The sequence below is a fragment of the Diabrotica undecimpunctata genome, chromosome 4 (genome assembly GCF_040954645.1).
Source record: "Diabrotica undecimpunctata isolate CICGRU chromosome 4, icDiaUnde3, whole genome shotgun sequence".
NCBI classification, from domain to species: domain Eukaryota; kingdom Metazoa; phylum Arthropoda; class Insecta; order Coleoptera; family Chrysomelidae; genus Diabrotica; species Diabrotica undecimpunctata.
In genome coordinates, this window is record NC_092806.1 from 78,424,988 (window position 1) to 78,442,579 (window position 17,592).

The window sequence follows — 17,592 nt, forward strand, 5'->3', positions numbered from 1 at the left end:
TATATATATATATATATATATATATATATATATATATATATATATATATATATATATGGATCCCACAAATGGTTTATCCTGTTGTGGAGTCCACTTAATCCTACATGTTGGTCGGAGTCTACATAAAGCGCTACTTAGATAATAATATACACGGTGTATATTCTACTGGAGTTAGTATAATACCGTTTTAGAACGGAGCTCAGATTAACCGCTAGATGTATATATATATATATATATATATATATATATATATATATATATATATATATATATATATATGTATATGTATATATATACATATATATATATATATATATATATATATATATATATATATATATATATATATATATATATATATATATATATATATATATATATATATATATATATATATATAGATCTAGCGGTTAATGAGAGCTCCGTACTAAAACGGTATTATACTAACTCCAGGCGAATATACACCGTGTATATTATTATCTGGGTAGCGCTTTATGTGGACTCCGACCAACACGTCGGATTAAGTGGACTCTGTAATAGGTTAAAACACTTTTGGGATCCGTATACATTTCTTTGCGTACCCAACTAAACTCCTCCGATGTTGCCAATAATTTGATTAGTCGTAGATTTTTAAATTTTACAGCAGGTACGTTTTGGAACTTCAAATTTATTTAAATATCAATCAATTTAGTCATCGAGAAATTTCACAAATACGTACTTGGTTAATGTAGTTAAATATTTTAATAATTATAATTTATATTACTTGCTTTAATTATAGATAAACCGAAATTAGTGTCTATTATAAACTTTGAATAGGCAAGTGTCCATTTTTATGTACTAGAATTTTTTTTAATACATTGGCACTGAAATATTTATTATATTATAAATGTACTTTCCGATGTTTCGATTGCTATAGTGTATGACTTACAATATTTGTTTCATCAAGCAGTAAAATTTAAATTATAATAATTTATAAATCAATCTTAAAATTATAATTTTTTACTGTCTAATTTAAATATTTCGATTTTTTAATGTAGGGAATTCAATATACTACTATACTTTAGATACACATAAACACATAGATATAATATTTCGGTGTCTTATGGTATAATTTTAGCCAACATATCTATTACAATTACATATAATATGTTCGGCCTTATCGTTTTAAATACTTTATCGCTTGTGCAAGCTATCATTGTTTTCAATGTTAAATCATTGTTTTTTGTATCTTGCGTTGTCAGGCATATAATTTTTAATTTAGAAGTACATGTATGTATAATATTCTTTTTTCTGTCACTTGGTTTAAATATAGTACACTTACATTCTTCTTGCTTATTTATTTTTATTCGTAATACTTATAAAGTATGTAATAACGTACCCGTTGTTGCAAAAATCAACAACGGGTACGAAAGATATCAGGTATTAGGGGTAGTATTTGTCAATCGAAATGCCGCTTACGACATATTAAATTAGAGAAAATTTCTCCAAAAATTTTATGACGTCCCCTTAGATAAAAACATCACTTGTTTTATTCACAATCTAGATTGAATTGCTCTCTTCTGTTGATTCGCTTGTATTTGTTTTTCATTTTGTTGATTTTAAGTAAAACATTTTTCGTGTTCTCTTCACTTTGTTGAAGATGTCGCAGACGGGAGAGAGTTTCTTATGAGATCAATATCATTACCATATGCTAGAAGTGCTTGGTACTTTGGGCCATTAATGGATTGCATTTTAAATAAGCGATTTCTATTTTAGTAAGCCTGTCTTTAATTTTTTGAATATTTGAATTGAGAATCTGTATATTATTCGACTGTTTTATAACAGTGTTTCTTGTGTTATAGAATATAGTGCTGTTTAATAATAATAAAGTTCAAGCAACAATTCATATATGCAATAACTTGGTACTGATATCTCTGCTCCCCCATACCAGGTAGCAGTCCCGAAAACATTAAAACTGCTACACTCATGCTTCCTATTATCCAACGATTAGCCAGTCCAGGACTATACCCTTATTATGGTACTAATATTGCTGCTGTCCCTTATAAGTGAATAAAATATGCAAGGAAGGTTTTGGCAATTTAATAGGATTTTGTATGTTAGAATATTATTACTCCGAGAAAGTGAAAAATATCTATTTGTTATACGGATTTAATCTATAGATGAAATATTAGAATGCTATTAGCAGCAAAATAATATGGCAGATAATATGCTGGAATTAGCAGTAGCATGTACTAACAGTGGCCATACCTAGTCCACTGTTAGTACATGCTTTTAGAAAAGAGAAAGCCAACTTATCCAATTTAAAAGCAGACAAAATCAATTCCAAATATGGATCGTAAGCCAATCCCATATGTAAAGACTCTAAAGTAATAATTAGTGAAACTATAAGCCAACAGCATAAAGTGCTGGTACTAGATATACAAGTAAAATATGAAATAAAACCAAAATATCGAGGAGAGTCACAAAAACAATTAATTGACGTTAACAAGCGACAAAGTAGTTCAATTTAGAACAGAAATAAAAAAGAATGTGTTGGAATATGGAAAAAGGTCATAATGAAATTTGGAGAAATGTGTCAAAAATTATTAAAGAGGGTGTAACTAAAATACTTGAAAAAATCTCAGAAAATTGACTTAAAAATTGGTAAATATAGATAGTCAGACGATGTTTAAGACAATATATAAGACAAGAGAAGATTATATAAGGAGGGACAAGAAAAAATATCAGAATAAGATTATCAAAAGTATCAAATAAAGAAAGAGGAAGCAAATGTGCGGTAGCACAATCTAAGGTAGCAGCGCATGAAAAGCTGTACAATGAACTGAGTACTAAGAAAAAAACATATACAAAATTGTTAAAAGTGGAGCAAAGAAAACCAAAGATTTTAATCAGATTAAATGTATACGAGATAAATACATTAAACTATTTATGCAAGGAAAGGACCTAAAAAATAGCTACAAGGAGTTCTTTAACGACCAATTAAACTAAGAGTTTGAGAAAGCATCTATAGAGGCAACAGAGACAGTAATAGCAATGGTGCCGAAAATGACGACCGCGGAAGTAATTCAAGAGCTACATAAGATGAAAAAAGAAAAGGCATAGGTCCTGATGGCATCCCTGGATATATATGATCAGCATTAGGAAAATCAGGAACAAGTTGGCTAACAGGACTATTTAATAGAATTTTGAAAGTAAGGCGAATACCGGATGAATGGAGAAGTAGCATTTTAGTACCTGTATACAAAAACAAAGTAGATGTTAAACTCTGTACAAACTATAGAGCCCTAAAACTACTCTGTCACACCATGAAACTGTGGGAGAGAATAATTGATAGTAGGAGAGAGGAAGAAACAGAAATATTAGGAAATCAGTTTAAATTCATGCAAGGCATATCAACAACGGATGCAATTTTTATCATAAGGCAAGTAATGGAAAACTAATGTTAGAACAAGTGAGGGTAAGACTGATAAATTTCATTTGAGAATAGTATTGCATCAGGGGTCAGTGCTAATCCCTTATCTCTTCTAATTAGTGTTGGAAAAATTAACGAAAACATGTTAAGGAGATATCCCTTGGTGCCTTATGTATGCTAACGATGTGGTGTTAGTAAGAGATAAGGAGAGATAATTGAATTAATGATTGAGACAATGAAGATGGGCGCTTGAGCAAAAAGGTCTAAAAATAAGGTAAACAAAAACAGAGTATCTAAAGTGTGCATTTAAAAATCAACATTAGATATTGATATTGGATACCCTATACTATTTAATCAATGGAAATACTAAGATCACACGGGGAGAATAATATGGGTTATTTCTGGTTTCGTCAAAATTTACGCTGAAAGTGAGTGCTCTCACTTCCACATGTTGAAATTGATATATAGTACCAACAGATGCTAGTCATATACCATCAGCACTAATAAAATGGAAACTATCAAATTAATGTCAATTTCATTTAATCAAACGTACTAACCTTAAAAATGATCATTTAAGATAACACACCTCAAAAATATTGACAATAAATTAAAAATAGCTTAAGCGTTATAAAAGTAACAGAGCAGCAAAGCTCACAGCATGAAAATAATGCCTCGTACTTTTATAAAGAAATTTGTTGACAGACAAATATTTATTTTTTTATATACTAGGTTCTAAGAAAAGTGTACTCAAAACGAATAAATATTATCTAACAAGTGTTTTATTCCAGTTTCATATAAAAGCACCAGATCTTAGATATTATAAATTTCGTCATAGGTGCAAATTATAAATGAAAACCAAATGATAGAGCATATAGTGAAATATAAATATCTTAGCCCTCTATTGCCCGACTTTTTTGTAAACTTGTTTGTTTATAAAATGTTTTAATTTGTATATGTGCTCAAATATCCATTTACAATAACTAGTAATTTTTTTAGATTTTTTAAATTTCGTTTGGGGAGAGTTTTGGGAGTGTTTAGCAAAAACTAACGAATTAAGTTATATACTTATTTATTATGTCATTCAAAAAAACAAATATTTGTAGTTAGTTGTAAAACATAAAGCAACTTTACATTTATCGCACATTACTTTAGAAGTATTACAGCATCCTGGTTTTTTGCATCTTTCCTTTTTTTCAGAAATTACTGGCCAGTGGAAGGTTTGGTCAAGCCTAACTTCCTTTGGTAGTACAATAGCAGTAGATCCTCTCCTCTGTTTTTTTACAATTTCGTTCTCAATTTCACTGAGCCTGGGACGTCCTTTGTTTTTGATCTGATCATTGCTTGCTAACAGTACGCTACATAAGTGGGACTTAAACTGTAACAAAGGTAACTGGTTTTTCTTTTTAATTTCACAGTAATCGCAATCACGACGATGCAACAACTAGCTGTTAACAACAGCTAAATCCAGAAGGTGAAAAAATATTTTTAGATACCACTTTTTAGATCTTATGTCTGTTCGGTAAAGAGCAATTAGTGAATCCATAAGATCGACACCTCCAATAAATTTATTATAAAATTGTACTGAATTTGGACAGCATACAATAATTCTTGATTTTTGTTTCTTATCCCACCTCTTGACTAACGAAGTAGGCTTAGAACCAACAAATGTACTAAGCAAATGAACCAGTTTATTATCGTACCACTTTAACGCTGTTTGTCTTATGCCATCTACTGTAGCGTGCTTTTCTTCTACAGTACCTCTGCCCTGTTTCTTCATATTCTTGTCATCAGAAAAATGGCAATAAGGCAATCTGTTTGGAAGAACAGTTCCCAAACATTGCAGTCCACGTTTTTCCATTTCAATCTGCAACTGAATGCCATTGAACCAGTTGTCAAAATATACTTTATAGTATTTGTTTGGTTTTATTATCTCACACAATCTTATTACTACATTACCGCTGGTGTCTACATTAGGTAAATGAAGGGGATCTTTAACAGTTCCTGTATATAATTCCCAGTTATAAACAATACCATTGCTATCACACAAAACAAATGCCTTGTATCCCCATTTTTTGGGTTTGTTCTTCATATATTGTTTTAAAGAATGTGCCTCTTTGAATGGTATCATTTGTTCATCAATACACAATTTTTCACTCATTGGAATACTTTGAAAATTTTAAAATAGACCGTTGATGAATGGTCTAATTGTGTATAACTTATCATTATTGTTGACTATATTTTCGTTATTATTGAAATGCGTTTTAGTTTTTATTTCTTCCCAGCGATTCCTAGATATAGTATCGACTATTTGAGCAATACGTGTTTCCTTCTGCCAAAATGATCTTGTCCTTGGCAAGCCATATATTGACATCAGTAGAACAGATCCAATAAATTGGTTTAATTCTGCTAGTGTCATATTCAATGGTTTATTTATATTCTTTTGCAGTGCATACAAATTACTTTGTTCTACTATGTTTTCCAGCATATTGGTAGATATCATCTTTTTAAAATAATGTAGAGGGGATTCCGGTTCTAATAATTTGCATGTTGGGAAATTACCTTTCCATTCTGGAATTGGAAATACTGTTCGAGAACCACTCTTCCACTCAATGTTTTTTACGATCATTTTTGACCTTTTGAGCACATTTTGTTCAGTGTGTTTTTCAGTTTTATCGGTATCGCCCTCATCTTCATCTTAGTCTAAATCTAAATTGGTATCCTGGTCTAAATTTGCTTCGTACAAATCGTCTTCATTTTCCATTTTATTTGATTCTGGATCGATTAATATCTGGGTACCTGGAAAATTTATTATTACTTTCTTATTATCACTATCAAAGTCAGAGTCTTTGGATTCCTCGGATATTTACTGCTTTTCCCGTAGAACGTTTTTGTATCCATCTTAAAGAAATAATTTAAAATAATATGGTAAAGTGTGGATTCAAAGCAACATACCTGTTTTTTATCACAGTACTGAAACAACTCAATAAAATAAACAAATGTCAACGGTAATCAATATCTAAATGCTGATATAATGCCTCTGTATGTATTTTTATATAAATTGTACACAATTTATAACAATAAATCACGATCGAAAATACAAACTAATAAGGCAGTCATGTCCATTTGACATACTGTTAAACATTTCCATATAGGTTTCGTCATAGGTTCATAGAGTGTATTAAAATGTATAACCAAATATTGCCTGAAATTAACAGAGGGCATACTAGAGTCGGAAATTGTTTTAAAAAAGTTTTCTGCATCAAAAACTCCTTTGTTACCTTGAGTACACACGGGGCTATAGAGGGTTAAAATAGCTGTATCGAGCGAGGATAAGGTTATTGATGAGGAAAAAAAGACCTATCGCTAAGGAAGTGAGAAAGTAATAGGCAAACGCAAAGAGCACTTTAATTACATTAAATGAAATATGCATTACAATCTATCATGACACACATATCTTGATACACATAAAACAAGACAATTAATAAACACGTTAAGAGAATCTTAAGAAATAATAACCAAAATTTAATTTTTAATACACAAAAGAAATAATGATATACAGAAGATACACAAATTAAAAAAACGTTATCCCCTTATTGTACGCAAGAGAGATACCTCTAGGAAAAATCAAAACGATCGAAAATATATACCAAAACAACACAATAAAAGTAAAAGTAGAAGAAGAACTAACCGACCCTATTGAAGGTGACAATGGAATAAGACAGGAATATTACCTGAGTCCTCTATTATTCAACCTGATTATGGATGAAATAATAAAAAATAAGAACTAAAAAAGGATACCAAACGGAAGAAAAACAAATTAAAATAATCTGCTGTGCAGACGACGCAATACTACTCTTTTAAAGTGAAAATGATTTACAACGTATGCTGTACCAATTTCATATAACCGCCAGAAAATTTAACATGTTAATTTGCCCAAAAGAGACAAAATGCATGGTTACAACAGCAAATTTACTAAGATGTTAATTGGAGCTGGAAGGTCATATAATAGAACAAGTGTTAGAGCTTAAATATCTAGGCATCACATTATCTAGCTACGGAAAGCTCGAAACTAAAGTGGAAGACCCAGTGAATAGAGCAAACAGAGCCACAGGCTGCATAAATGAAACATTATGAAGAAATAAAAATATCGAAACAGAAACGAAAGGCAGAATTTACAAAACAGTCATCAGACCAATAATGACATACGCGGCAGAAACAAGATCTGACACAGAGAGGACAAAAAGGATATGAAACAGCAGAGATAAAAACACTTAGAAAAATTGATGGTAAGACACTATGGGACAGAGCTAGAAGTACAGATATACGACATAGATGCAAGGTGAAGAACATCAAAAACTGGTTAAGAAATAGAAGAGTAGAATGAAACGATCATATAAGCCGAATGACAACAAATAAAACAATAAAGACGGCAAGAGACGGTTAGCCCATAGGAAGACGATCAGTAGGACGACCACGAAAACGATGGAAAGGCAACTTACTGGAGGCACATTGAAAAACAGACAGTTATGTCTATATGAAAAGAAAAAGTAGAAGAAGAAGAAGATACACAGGATAACCATTAAAATAGTTGCAAGAAAGATAAAATAAATCAGTCATATTAATGTAGAATAGCAGAGGACAGAGTATTTGTCATAGCTTTGGACAAGTACCCAATTGAAAAAAGAACACAGGTCGTTCAAAAAAGACGGAACTCTAGAAAGAAAATAGCATAGATTTAAAAAAATAAAAGCATAAACATGTCTTTTTCTACTTTTTTAATATTGAAGATACGTAAATAGAACATTGAATTAAAATGTAACCTTTGATATCTGTGATAAACCCATCACCTGAACAGTGGCGCCGATGTATGTAGTTAAGATTGTTTACACTTATTTTACCTGTTTATTTTTTTATTATCTATATATGAGTTGTGACAGATATCACAAACTTATTTATTTTCCACAAAGAGGTTCTTTAGATCCTAAAATTATTAACAAAAAGAGAAATCAAACGATTTCTACTTAGCGAAACCGAATTCATTCAATACCGTCCATCCATCCATTCAATACCGTCATTCTGCTAAAATTATTACTATACAAATCTGATTCGACATATCTTCAAAAAGTAATACACGGCATGTAAAATTTAAATTTTTAATAAAAAGTAAAAGATTACGCATTACTTATGGGGTTTAAAAAACGAGCCTTTAGGAAGATTGAAGTACTAATAAGACCACTGCAATCGGGCATACCCCGGGTAATGATTAATTAATTAATCGGCTAATTCTTCAGTCACCCCTTTAATATGATTTTGTCAAATTGGTCCTTTTTAGGACCAACTATTCTAATAACATATGTCTATAACTGTTAAGGGTATATCTAAAAATCAAGAAACTTTACTTTATTTAAACTTATCAGACATATGAGCTAATCACGAATCTGACTAATTTCTAGTACAGGAAACACATATAGGGCCTAACCTAGGGTATTTGGTATATAGCTGATCGCTGAAAACCACATTATAGATATAGACATACTATTTCTATCGGAAAAAAAGCAAAGAATAACTCAAAGTAAGAAAGAACAAAACCAGTCAGCTAAGAGAACCTTTTAATGATTTTGAGCTTGGATCCACCATCTACATATTTAATGAAAAATAATACAAATACCGACATTGAGGATCTGAGCACAAAGCTTATTACGAAATCTGGACCAAAAACACTACAATGGCTTATCCAGATGATGAACAACTGTATTCAAATTAGAAGATACCCAAAGTCTAGAGACAAGCCAAAGTTGTTACTTTGCTTAAACCTGGCAAAAACTCCAACGACCACAAAAACTATCAGCCAAAATTTTTAGTTTGTCAGCTATTCAAAGTAATGTATATCACAAATACTAAATCAAAGATGGGTACGAAAAATATCGGGTATCAGTGGTGGTATTTTTCAATCTAAATGCCGCTTACGACACCTTAACTTACAGAATATTTTTTAAAAACTATATGATATCCCCTTGGATAACAAACTCTCTTATATTGTCTGCTTATGCCTACACAAAAGAATATTTTTTATATCACTCAATGGTAAGAATTGCAGATGAAGAACGGTCTCGCTTGGGGTAGCATAAAGGCACCTACACTGTATAGCATTTACACAAATGAACGATCCATACCGGTAGATACTAGGACTTCTATTATATAGACGATACACCTATTATTGCACAATAAAAATAAACTATGAATCAATTTTCAGCCAAAACCCCTGAAAAGCTCGTGTGTGCTCCTTCAATTTCCCTAACATAGACGCTTTCACAAAACTGAACATCCAATAATGTCATGATTGTTGAACGTAGACTCCCTATAAATTCCTTGAAAATAGTTTGTATCGCACGGGGTCAGTCACAGATTATTGTTTAAAACTAAAAGGTAAATTGAGGACCAGAAATAATATTGTTCGCAAGCTTGTCAGCTAAAAATGAGGTGCACATCCTTCCACCCTTAAAACATAGACGCTTGCACTATATGCATCTTCCGCCGAATATACCTTGTTAGACAAATTAACCATTCTTTGTTTTTGTGCACACTACTACCAATTTTAACACAAAAATATCTATTGTAGCTCTTAACCATATTTATTTTGAGATAACCGTTCATCGAGATATCATATATAGTACACAAATAAGACCAGAACTAAAATAATAAAAAAGCTTTATAAAAGATATCGCAGAAGATTGGATGAAATAAAATTAGTTTTTATTAATCGGATGTTTACATAAGACGTACAAAGACATACTCACGTAAACAAAATATATTACGAAATTTCTGTAATTAAAAAAAACATCGAGTTCGGCATTGAACTAATAAAATTATATTAAATAAAAGAACAACATTTTTAAAAATGCAGAAAAAATAAAATTTCCTATGCAAGCGAATATTCCATTAAATAATAAGCCCAAATCCTTTTGTATCTATATACCTGTTTTTAAAGAACCAGTTACCTTTTAGTACGTAGTTATACCAGGTAATAAGATATCCTCTGTTACTCAGTGTAATGCGTATTAGATTACACTGTCTACGAACAGTAGATAAAAATAAGGAGCCCATATGAACCGTTCAGGGTATATGCTGAAAATATACGGTATAATCGCACAGTTGCCAAACTCTCAGAGCTTACTTAAACCGATAAACGTATGGTTCAAATATACATTGAAGAAGATCTGTACGACCCCTATAATATATACACGTGAACTAAACGATATACATTTATGATACAGGGGTATTTACGGGCTCCAAAAAATTTTTATAAATTATTAAACTCTACATGTTGATGAATCGACAGAACCAATATTATGGAATGGTCAAGTGAGCTCCGTATATCGGTATCCACTTGACCACGGAGCTCAATTGAACCTGAATTTTAACATGGGCGGAGTCCACTTTATGCCGTAGATATATATATATATATATATATATATATATATATATATATATATACATATATATATATATATATATATATATATATATATATATATATGTATATATATACATATATATATATATATATATACACATATATATATATATATATTTACATATATATATATATATATATATATATATATATATATATATATATATATATATATATATATATATATATATATCGAGAAAAGGAGTACGACCGTCAATCCAATATAAACTAAGAAAAACTCGAAGAGTGGTGGGTTTTTCGGTCAAAGTGGAGAAATAAAAGACAAAGAAGGTGGCTACTTCATCTATTTATTGAACACGCTTCGCTTCTTAATCAAGAAGCATCATCAGTTCTTTTAAAAAGAACTATATGAAAAAACCAAACATCCATGGAAAAGTTATTATAAGTGGGTTACCTTAAAAAGATATGTAGCAGTCAAAGATATAAAATGTGTAAAGAAGCTTATGATAATGGACATTAAATATTATGTTGTATAGACAATTAATTGAACTGAATACAGTTTACAAATTAACTTAACTTAGCACAGCAAAAGACATGTGGTAATGGTACATGTATATAAAAAATATGTGAAAAAACTTAGTAAAAGACATTAATTTATAGAGAACCAAAAAGATCATATGATGCACTCCCAACAGTATATAATTATTTAAATTTGATTTTAACTTTAGGTAACATTATTAAAATTGAATTATAGATATTTAAAAAAAAAATGTATAATGAAGTTACCACTCTTAAGCTTCTCAGTCGCTGTCGGTTAAATGCGACCAGAAATTTAGGTACCACGCCAAACGAGAAAAGACAGTGGCCTTGAGGTCAAAAATGTGACAGAACAGCGAGGCATTTTTTAAAAAGTTAATGTTGTGGCAGAATAGCCAGCAACAGGTGAAGATTGATTCAACCTCCATCAGTCCAAGGTTCATACATTTGGAACTGAGAATAATATAGATTCTATGAATCTATTTAATTATAAAATTTTATTAAGTTATTTGAGCAGAAACAATTATTTAAATATGTAAAAGTAACATTGACAAAATAATTAATAAAATGTAAGTTAAATAAATCTGAGTAAGTAAAGTAAGAAACTATTTTATTTTATTTGAAATTATTTATTATGAAAATATGATAGAAACTACACCTTAGGGGACAATTTTTAAAGTAAACAACATATATATATATATATATATATATATATATATATATATATATATATATATATATTAACATTTATATGTAAACAACATATAAAGTTAATTCATCTTTCAAATTCTGATTTTGATCAAATTATTTTTAGTTTACATATAGTATATGAAAATTCATATAAGAAATAAAGTAATATACATTTAAATAAATTTAATATTCTTTTGGGACAACAGTATACACACTTTAGATAACCTAAATAGAAATAATGACATATTAGCGACAGTTGTCAATATATCAAATACACATTTAAATGCAATGGAGAGTTTACTACTGTCAAAGGGTCTAAACTTTGCTGTTACTGATCCATCCATTCCAAAATTAGACATAATAAGCTCAGTGGAGAAAATATCTCAACGGTTACCAACCCACGAAAAGGAAGAATACAGAATATTATGTAAACTTGAATTGGAAAAGTCTATTAAAATTGAACAAAACATAAGCAAAAAGGAACTAAAGGCTATAAGAACTTTAAAAAATGACGACTCCATAATCATCCTACCAGCAGACAAGGGGAATGCAACTGTAATAATGGATAAAATTCAATATGAAAACAAAATTAAAGATATAATAATAAAGCACAAACCTTATACAAAATTAACAAAGGATCCAACAAAGACTTTGGAAAACAGAGTATATAGAACTTTATTCAAGTTTAAAGATTGTTTAACAGGTTATCAGAGAATATTAATTAAACCTTATTACAGTAAGACCCCTCATTTTTATGAAGTACCGAAAGTTCATAAAACAAATATACCACTTAGACCCATTTGTAGTACCATGAATTCTCCTTGTAGTGAACTATCAAAATTTTTATTAAATATTATACATCCATTTGCAAATAAAATTGACACATTTATAAAAAATACACAACATTTTTTAAATAAATTATTCAATATTGAATTTAATTCAAATAATACTTTGGTAAGTGTTCACATAAATAGTTTATTTACAAATGTGCGATTAGATAAGACTTTAAATATAGTCAAGACAAAATTAGAGAGTGATGATACATTGGCAACTAGAACAAGACTAAACATATCAGCTATAATAGAGTTAATTAATTAAATTAACATTATGTACTGATAATACATATTTTCAACTAAATAATGAATTCTATAAACAAAATTTTGGTCTAGCAATGGGCTCTAGTTTATCTCCATTATTAGCTCATATATTTATGGAAGATTTTGAAACAAATATTATTTCTAAACAAAATTTAAAACTCACAGGACATGGTGGAGATATGTAGACGATGTATTCTCGATATGGCTTCATGTATCAAAGTTATTGGACACATTTCTGAATGATATAAACGTTAAAGAAGAGACAATAACATTTACCATGGGAAAAGAATAAAATAACACACTACCTTTCCTGGATGTTTTAATCTCTAAAAACGATACTGGGTATGAGACTCAGGTGTATAGAAAACCAACAGATATTTAATTTAATTTAATTCAAATCAAATCACAATATTAATATTGTGATTTGACACAAAGACCGAAATCTCTTAAAACGATGTGAAAGAAGGAATAAACAAATTAAAAAACAGAAAGTCACCAGGAGAAGATCAAATAACAAATGAACTCTTAAAATATGAAGGTGATCACTTGTACAACAACTGCAACTTTTTATTAATAAAATAATCACCACGAACAGAATACCAGATGAATGGAGGATAGCGATCATGGTGATGTTCTTCAAAAAAAGAGATAAGAAAGACTCCAATAATTATCGAGCAATAAATCTATTAAATATAACACTCAAATTAACAACAAGAATAATAGCGACAAAAATAAACGAACGAATATCTCTGCAAGAGGAACAGCAAGGATTTCGGACAGGAAGATCATGCACGGATGCAGTTTTTGTAATAAGACAAATAAAAGAAAGAAAAGTCGCTGGAATACAACAAACCAGCATATATATGTCTGATAGATTTGAAGAAAGCGTTTGATAGAGTGAGAATTCGGGACGCGATTCATTTATTATATGAAAAGGGAATATCACTGGATTTAGTAAAAACCATTGAGGATATATATATATATATATATATATATATATATATATATATATATATAAAGATAACATAGCTATGGTAAGATGTAAAGGAAAACTATCGCAACCTATCAAATATGGAACTGGCATTAGACAAGGAGATTCGCTGAGCCCATTAATATTTAATCTGATAATGGATGAAAAAAAAAAGAAAGTTAAAAAAAGAAGAGGATATAGAATGGGGGAAAAGAAAATAAGGATAATATGCTACACCGGCCGACGACGCCATAATAACAGCCGAAAATGAAGATGGCCTACAAAGATTAATTAAAGAATTCGAAGATACGGCACTCATATACAACATGGATCTCTACAGAGAAAACTAAAACGATAGTGATATCAGCGGAACCGAGACGATGTAAACTAGTCGTAAATAACAAAATAATAGAACAAGTGATGAAAACTAAATACTTGGGAATAAAACTGTCAAGCTACGGAAAAGTGGAAGAAGAAGTACAAAAACAAGTGAACATGGCAAACAAAGCAGCAGGATGTCTTAACAACACAATCTGAAGAAACAAATACCTCACAACGGAAACGAAAACCAGGATATATAAATCAACATGGATTCAACAGAAGAAAAGTGGAATGGAACCAACACATCGAAAGAATGACAGAAAATAGAACAGTACGAATAGTGAAATAGTACGAACAGCAAGAGACAAATCGCCAAATGGAAGATCATTGGGACGACCGAGGAAAAGATGGTCAGACAACGTCAATTGAGGCTGAAAACCGAAGTAAAACAGGCATTAAGCCTATTTATAAAGTAGGAAGAAGAAGAATATTAATATTAAAAATGGAATCATTAAATCCTTATAGGATAGAGCCAAATTTACTTGTTCTAACGAAAATTCGTTCTTGGAGGAAAAACATTTGTTAACATCTGTTTTATTAAACAATGATTATCCTTTATCGTTTATAAATAAGGAATTTTCAACAATCGACCGAATAGAACAGAACAACTTAGAACGAGATCCTACAGCATACACAAGAAATAATACGAGGAAAATAACAATACCATACATAAAAGGATTATCAGAAAAACTTAAAAGGATAAGAAATAAATTCAACATATCAACAACATTCAAAACAACAAACACATTGAGATCTATTTTGTCTAAAACCAAACCTAACAATGAACAAGAAAGGAGAAAGAATTGCATTTATAAAATAACTTGTGAATGCGATCAGTTTTATTTAGGTGAAACATTAAGGCCATTAAATGTTAGAATAAGTGAACATCAATCTTATATCAAAAATAGAGAATTTGATAGATCTCAAATATGTACACACGCATGGAATAATGAACATAGGGTGCAATGGAATGATTCAAATATAGTCCTAAAAGAAACGGATGGTAAAAAGAGAAAAATCAAAGAAGCGGCTCTAATTATGCTAAATGAGACCAATTGTGTCGCAAATTCCTCGGCAGAATGTAGTATAATCTGGTTACCCATATTAAAAGAGAAGTTATTAAAAGGAAAATACCAGTATTAGTAAGTCGGTAACATATAGAGGATACATCATTTATCTTTTTTAAATAAAAAACATATACCTAAAATCAGAATTTGGTGTTTATTGAAAGTAAACTAAATGCACGACCAAATACTTACCATGTCGGGATAGTATTATGAGGTTTTTTTCCTGGTTTTTCCCTCATAATTTACTATGGAATTACTAACAGGAGATTTTTACTGTCATCACGGCATGTGTTTGTCTTTTTAAAGACGAACTACATGCTGTGATTTTTTTCTGACGGATATTCTCAAGTTAAAGTTGATTTCAATGTAATCGAATGAACTATCTTACAAGTAAAGTCGTCCTAGGAACGCAAATCAATAATATTGGCAATATCATTTTAAAGTCATCTACTTTAAAATGTATAATGTATGTCTGATTTGTCAATATAAATGAGTCAGATAAAATTAAATTATTAGAAATATTTTTCACCAAGTAACAAAAAAAAACAAAATTTGTTTAATTTACTAATGTTTTATTTTGAGAACGATTTCCGAAGTGGAAATTGAAACGTCAATAAACGTACTTAACCTTCAATTGTGGCTTATTCCCATTTAAATAGTAATTACTTAAAGTTTCAGTTGGTTTGTGTAGAATTACAGTACCTTTATGATTTTCTGACTGCTGTTGTTGCAAAGAAAAAGGACTTCTGGATAAACAGATAGAATAACTTTTAAACTAACTGATGGATAGATCTGAAATTTGGAGAGTTTGTTAAGGATCACAATAAATTCATCATATCATTATAAATAATTAATGATTTTGCCTTATTTTGCAGTTTTCGAAGCAACAAATTAATTTTACAACTAAATATTAATCTTTTCAATGGTCAGCAAAAAATAGTTTTAGTGTCAGGTCAAGAAGTTATAACATAACCATTAAAATGTAACAAAAGATTATACCAAAGAAATTAGAAATAAAAAGTCTTTTTCGTGACACTATTTGATACGGGTATCTAATAACTGCTTTTGATAAATTTAGTTATAGCGATATGTATTAAACAAAACATGCAAAACATTAAACTTAATTTTTTACTTACAAATAATATATAAACGATGTACATAAAATCGCTATTTGATTTTAAATACTAAAGATGAAGACCGGTAATGGAAAAATGACACAACTTTACTACTGAAAAAGTATAGAAAATCCTTGATAATGAGAGTTTGTAAAGTTATTTTTCGTATTTTTGCTTAATTATATTTTTTTTTTAAAATTTTGTGATTTTAGGCTTATAAACAGTTAAAATAACTCAGACACATCAACATAAAGGAAGTAATTTTTTTTATTTGAAATGTTGACATTTATAGACGAATTTAAAAACAAAATACAATGTCCTACGACCTTTAGAACCTGAGTTAGCGTTTTTTTTTATAGCTCGATTATACTATTTGAAAATAAATATTTATATTTATTTTAAATTGTTTAAACAAATTACTTGGTTAAATTAATTCCCAAATTAAATAAAAGCATTTTTATGATCTATTGCATCAAATTATAAAAAAAACATCAATTTTCGTTGATTAGAACCGGAACAATAGATAAATATTGCGACTTTTATAAATTTAAATTTATGAATTCAGTTTTTGACATAGTAAAATCACTTTGATTTTAAACCTTTTATATTTGGCCCATCAAGGGCTGCTCATTTTTAAAGGAATCGTTTTTAATTTTTTTTTGTCCAAAGCTTACCTCATAATCTTTAAAATTGTTCTTGTCAAATTGCTTATTTTTTATAAACAAAGCCTCGGTGAATTTTTGAAAAAACGGCAAACTCGGGTTTTAAGGGTCGTTAAAAAATATGTTGTTTTTTGAATTCATGTAATAATGCCAACATGGCGAATAAAAAATAATCAACTTAATTTAAATGTTTATAAGCGTAAATAACATCATAGTACTTTTGGAA

General features: G+C 29.7%; 2 protein-coding genes across 5 annotated transcripts in view; one reads left to right on the plus strand and one right to left on the minus strand.

Moving 5' to 3' along the window:
• The window catches only part of LOC140439716 (uncharacterized), a 241,028-nt gene that overhangs the window by 131,243 nt on the left and 92,193 nt on the right, over positions 1–17,592 (plus strand). The window lies entirely within an intron of this gene.
• The window catches only part of LOC140439714 (carbohydrate sulfotransferase 11-like), a 91,961-nt gene that overhangs the window by 70,279 nt on the left and 4,090 nt on the right, over positions 1–17,592 (minus strand). Inside the window, exon 2 of one of the 2 annotated variants that reach the window (XM_072529812.1) lies at positions 16,292–16,381. The exons of the other annotated variant lie outside the window; for it this stretch is intronic. The gene's annotated coding sequence lies outside the window, so the exon portion shown is untranslated. The remainder of the gene's footprint in view (positions 1–16,291; positions 16,382–17,592) is intronic. 2 annotated transcript variants of the gene reach the window in all.